This window comes from Hevea brasiliensis, chromosome 15, assembly GCF_030052815.1.
Source record: "Hevea brasiliensis isolate MT/VB/25A 57/8 chromosome 15, ASM3005281v1, whole genome shotgun sequence".
NCBI classification, from domain to species: Eukaryota; Viridiplantae; Streptophyta; class Magnoliopsida; order Malpighiales; family Euphorbiaceae; genus Hevea; species Hevea brasiliensis.
In genome coordinates, this window is record NC_079507.1 from 32,813,202 (window position 1) to 32,819,355 (window position 6,154).

Sequence of the window (6,154 nt, forward strand, 5' to 3'; positions counted from 1 at the left end):
AGCATACCAAGGGATCATACCTTGCAATTTAAATAACTGCTCATCAGGAAAAAAATTCCTGTAAAGGAAGTGGATCTTTTTGTGTCACTAACCTGTTCAAATGATCTGTTACCAGGTTCTCAGCTCCTTTCTTATCCTTGATTTAAAGATCAAATTCTTGTAGTAGAAGGATCCATCTAATCAACCTTGGTTTTGCTTCCTTTTTTGCCAAGAGATACTTCAACGCTGCATGATCAGAGAAGATAATTATTTTAGAAGCAAGCAAATATGACTGAAATTTATCTAAAGCAAAAACTATAGCCAAAAACTCTTTTTCGATCGTAGAATAATTGCGCTGAGTTGAATTGAGTGTTATGGATGCATAATATATCACATGAAAGAGCTTCCCAACACGCTGCCCTAAAACTGCTCCTACTGCATAATTACTCGCATCACACATAATTTCAAACGGTATTGTCCAATTAGGAGCCTGGATAATAGGGGGTGATGTCAATGCAGACTTCAATTTGTCAAAAGCCTCCTTGAACTCTTCACTGAACTCAAAAGGAACATTTTTTTGCAAAAGTCTAGACAAAGGCAATGCTATCTTAAAGAAATCCTTAATGAACCTGCGATAGAAACCTGCATGACCAAGAAAAGAGCGTACTTCCTTCATAGTTGTGGGGTAGGGTAGGTTCACAATTAAATCAATTTTAGATTTATGCACCTCAATACCCCTATTAGAGACAACATGACCCAAAACAATCCCCTGTTCCACCATAAAATGACACTTCTCATAGTTCAAAATAAGACTTTTCTCAATGCATCTCTCAAGAACAGAAGTCAAATGATGTAAACATGCATCAAATGAATCGCCATACACAGTAAAATCATCCATGAACACCTCAATGCATTTATCAATGTAATCTGAAAATATGCTCATCTTGCATCTCTGAAATGTGGCAGGTGCATTACAAAGCCCAAAGGGCATCCTTCTAAAAGCAAAAGTTCCAAAAGGGCAAGTGAAGTATTATTTTCTTGATCATCCGGTGCAATCACAATTTGATTATATCCAGAAAAGCCATCGAAAAAGCAGAAATAAGACTTACCTGCTAACCGCTCAAGCATCTGATCAATGAATGGCAGTGGGAAGTAGTCCTTCTTTGTTGTTGAATTCAGCTTGCGGTAGTCTATGCACATTCGCTATCCACTCTGAATCCTTGTTGGAACAATTTCATTATCTTGATTTGCTACCATAGTGACTCCTGATTTTTTTGGCACTACTTGGACTGGACTTACCCATTTGCTATCTGAAATTGGGTAAATAACTTCTACATCCAGTAGCTTTAAAATTTCCTTCTTCACAACCTCCATCATTTATGGGTTTAATCCTCTTTGAGCTTCTCTACATGGTTTAACCTCATCCTCCAGTAAAATCTTGTGCATGCACACTGATGGACTTATACCTTTGATGTCAGCTATTGTCCATCTAATTGCTTCCTTGTGTACTCTCAGAACCCTAGTCAATCTGTCTTCTTGAATCATTGTTAAATTACTTGAGATGATAACTGGAAGTGTCTCATTATCTCCTAAGTAAACATACTTCAAATGCTCAAGTAGAGGCTTAAGTTTAAGAATTGGTGCCTGCACTACAGAAGGTAATAATTTTGTGTGAGATACAGGTAAGTTGATCTTTGATACTCCATACCTTTTTGGAATAGGAGGTAATGACTGCAATGCCATTACTATCTCTTGAACCTCTACACTTAATGGTTAATTGGTACTAACTTCTTGAATTCCTTGACTAATCACCACTTCTAACTCATCCTCCATGCTTAACTCAAAAACATCCTGCACAATTGTATCAACAATATCAATAGAAAAGATAGAATGGTCATCAGCAGGATACTTCATGGCATCAAAGATGTTAAATTTGATAGTCTCTCCATCAAACTCCATAGTTAGGGTACCATCATCCACATCAATATTTATCTTGGTAGTTTTTAGGAAAGGTCTTCCAAACAAAATCAAAGCTGACTTTGATGTGGGAACACTATCCTCCATATCCAGAATGTAAAAATCTTTAGGAAAAATCAATTCTCCAACCTACACTAACACATCCTCAAGTATGCCTAATGGGTAAGCATTAGAAAGATCAACTAACTGAATAATGACACTGGTTTCTTTCAAAGGACCCAAATTTAAAGTTTGAAAAACTAAATTTGACATAGCATTAATAGATGCTCCTAAATCTGCCATTGCACGTTCAAATTTAGAATCACCTATTCTGCAGGGAATAGAAAATGAAACTGGATCCTTACACTTAGGGGGTAATTTTTGCTAAATTAATGCCGACACAGTTTCTCCTACACTGATCTTCTCATTATTCCTCAACTTGCTCTTTATAGTGCATAGTTTCTTAAGGAATTTATCATATTTGGGAACTTGTTTGATCGCATCAAGTAAAGGTATATTCACCTCCACCTTCCTAAAAGTCTCCAAAATTTCTTTCTCTTATTCTTCTTTCTTATTTTTAGCCAACCTGCATGGGAATGGAGGAAGAACAAAATTATTAACCTTATTCAGTTTAGGTTCAGTATTTACCTCAACTTCAAGAACTTCAGGCTCTTTTTCTCCTTGCTTCTTCTTTTTCATTGAATCATGTGGAGTCTGGTTATCAACAATATAGCACTCACGTTTTCTCTAGGGTTCATGACTGTTTGTGATAGAAACTTTCCAAAACCTTGAGCTTCCAGCTTACTCACAGATGAGGCTAACTGACCAATCTGCCTCTCTATGTTTTGAATGTTATTTCTAGTTTCCTATTGAAACTGTTGTGTATTGCTGGCCAAAGCTTTAACAATTTCATCAAGTGACATACCTTGATTTGAGGGAGATGGAGGTGGAGGTAGTTGATTCATTTCTGGCCTTTGTCGCTGGTATCGATTTTGCACTGGTTGATTCCCATAACTCAAATTGTGATGATCTCGCCATCCTGGATTATAAGTGTTAGAAAAGGGATCATACCTGCATTGTGGCTGTCCATAATGTCCTATTGCATTAGCATGTTGCATTAATTTATCCTCTTGTAACGCAGGACACATGTCAGTAGCATGACCCGAACCCGAACAAATTCCACATACCTTAACAGTTTGCATGTTCCCTACAGCCAACTGCCTCACCAAAGAAGTTAAATAAGAAATTTATTTCTCAAGGTTAGATGTACTTACCTTATTAACCTTCATAGGTGTGTGATCCATTCTCATTCCAAACTGCTAAGAATTTGCTGCCATGTTAGCAGTCAGCCTCCTTGCCTCTTTTGGTGTCTTGTCAACAAAAGCTCCCCCACTAGCAGCATCTATCATACTGCAGTCCATTGGTAGAAGTCCCTCATAGAAACACTGAATCAATAGCTGCTTACTTATTTGATGATGGGGATAGCTTGCACACAGCTTCTTAAATTGCTCCCAGTACTCATACAAGCTCTCTCCATTATACTGCCAGATGCCATAAATTTCTTTTCTTATGTTGGTAGCACGAAAAGCAAGAAAATACTTCTTTAGAAATATCTGCTTCATCCCATTCCATGAGTTAACAGATCCAGAAGGAAGGTAATATAACCAATCCTTAGCTGTGCCTTTTAGTGGGAAGGGAAAGGCTTGAAGCTTGATTTGATCCTCTGAAACTCCTTGAGGTTTCATGCTGGAACACACAATATGAAATTCTTTTAAATGCTTATGTGGATCCTCACCTGTAAGACCATGAAACTTAGGCAAAAAATGGATTAGTCTAGATTTCAACTCAAAAGCAACATTTAAAGCAGGGTATTGAATACACAAAGGCTGTTAGTTTAGATCAGGAGTAGCCAACTCCTTCAAGGTTCTAGCAGCCATGGTTTCATTTTTAGAATTTGACTCTGAATCCGAATCCGAACTTAGCTCCTTTGGAGATTGGACTCCTTCAGATGTACTCAGAATCTGCTTAACCTACTTAGCTAATTTTCTCAACTGTTTATGTAACACCCCTATTTGCATAGCCTTGTATATTTTACTGTTCTGGTGACTGGTGTCAGTCCGAACAATTAAGGGGATTAGAACCACGTCTAAGATACCTAGTTAAGCCCTGAACGTAAATAATTAGTAATTGCCAAATAGTTGAGTATAAATAAGAAAAAGAGAGCACAAGAAGTTAAATGAGCTGAGAGTCACAGTGATGGGTGACCTTCTAGGGAATGACTGCGAGGTAAGTCTAAACTCAAATTTTGAACTATAAAATGTGACACTGCAGTCCTTAGGACTATTGCAAACACAGTAGAAAATAGAAAATCACAAAAAAGAATTGCTAAGCAGGTCAAATAATTAGGTCAAGGATCCAGAAGAAATATCAAATAACTTGCAAACCAGATCGAACCAGCGATGGGAAATTTGGTCAATTCACCCCTAGAGCTAACACCTGACCTAACTGTCTAATAAAATTTGAGAAAAGAAAATTTTGGAATCGGGAATTATATTAAAGAACTAATGGAAAAAAATAAATGAAAAAGAGAATGGAAAAGAAAAAGGTTTACTTACATCATGCATGACATAAGCATGATGTAATAAACCTAATAATTAAAAATTGAAATTTGGGATAAATTCTAATAATTAAAAGACAAAAAGAAAAAGAAAAAAATTTCATTCTTCTTCTTCATTTTTAGTAGCCCCACCTCTCTCTTCCCTTTTCTTTCTCTCTCAAAACTCCATGGAAACACAACTCCAAGCTCTTGTGAACCCAAAAATCGGCCATAAAACTTGTAGGTTTCTTAATTAAATCTTGTCTTTGGACCTTGCTAAGCAACTTAGGAATAAAAAGAAGAGGAAAGAAGTGGAATTTGGGAAGAGGGAAAAGCTCTAATTGAGGTGAGTAATTGAATTTGGAAATCTTAGTTTAATTATTGTGTTTGTATTTTAATTAAACTAGAAATCAACTTAAAATCAAATAAAAACAATTGTTGAGGGACCAAACATGAAATTCGTCCAGCCAGGGTTAGGGTTTGATATGAATAAGTTTGATGGTTTTGAATGATTATTTGAAGTGAATTAGGTGTGTAGATCATGCATGTACACTTTGAAATGCATGAAATTGAACTTTATGTGTAGCTAGGGTTTTGAGCATGTGAAAAATTGAAGAAAATTTTGAGAATTGACCAAATGATATTATTGACCTTATTTGAGTTGAGAAATGGTCAATTGTGACCATTTGTAGTGTGTATGAATTGTTGGAACCAAGTTCGAATTCAGATTGGTGAAGGTCAATCTGCAGGCAGCTTGACCTAGGTCCCTTTCAGGGACCAAAACTAAAAATTTACCGACCCAATTGGTGTGAGGCCAACTTAGAATAAAACCCACAAAATGGCACATTTTTCATTGGGGAATCATGCCCAGAAAGTGATCATAACTTAGTGAACAATTAGGCCAAATCCGGAATTGAGCAAACTGACCTGTAGAAAAATGACAAAATGAACAGTAGTTGCGTAAATGACCATAACTTGGTCTAGGAAGGTCTAAATGACCTGAATTTACACCGAAAGAAAGCTGAGACATAGCCCTACAACTTTTGTGAAGAAAATAAACCAAAAATTTGACCATAACCTATCTGAAAAACCACCTGTAGTCAACCTATTAAAACTGCTAAAATCCAGAATTTGCCCAGAATTTTGGGTAACATCAAATCCGGCCAGCCATGTTTAAATGGTCATAACTTAGGCTACAAAACTCCAAATGGAGTGATTCAAAAAGGGAAATAAATTTAAGACAATAAGGAACAACTTCTATGAAGAAAACTTAGCCAAATTACCACAACAACATGACTAATGGAACAGTGCAACACTAAACTCCAAAATTAAAAATTTGAAATTTGTGCCTAAGAGACTTAAAGTTTGAGAAAACAACCAAAACCAACAAATTAGGTAACCAAAATGTGGTATGTGGGTGAAATTAGAATTCCCATACCTATTAAGCATTAGAAAGTCAATAAATTGACTTGAATAGCATCGTGAATAGTAACCCCAAAATACAAATTTTAAAGAACGTCAAGTTTAGCATATTAAAACTAGGTATAAGTAGATTTGAATTCATTTTTGGATTTATGATAAATTATGATACTGAAAGACTATAAAATTGTGTGTTTTAGTTGA

The 6,154-nt window shown here is 36.1% G+C and overlaps 1 non-coding gene across 1 annotated transcript; it reads left to right on the plus strand.

Moving 5' to 3' along the window:
* Positions 1 to 3,402: 3,402 nt before the first annotated feature.
* On the plus strand, positions 3,403 to 3,509 carry LOC131174220 (small nucleolar RNA R71). The gene has a single exon (XR_009144468.1). It is a non-coding gene; the product is annotated as a small nucleolar RNA R71 (small nucleolar RNA).
* Positions 3,510 to 6,154: the final 2,645 nt, after the last annotated feature.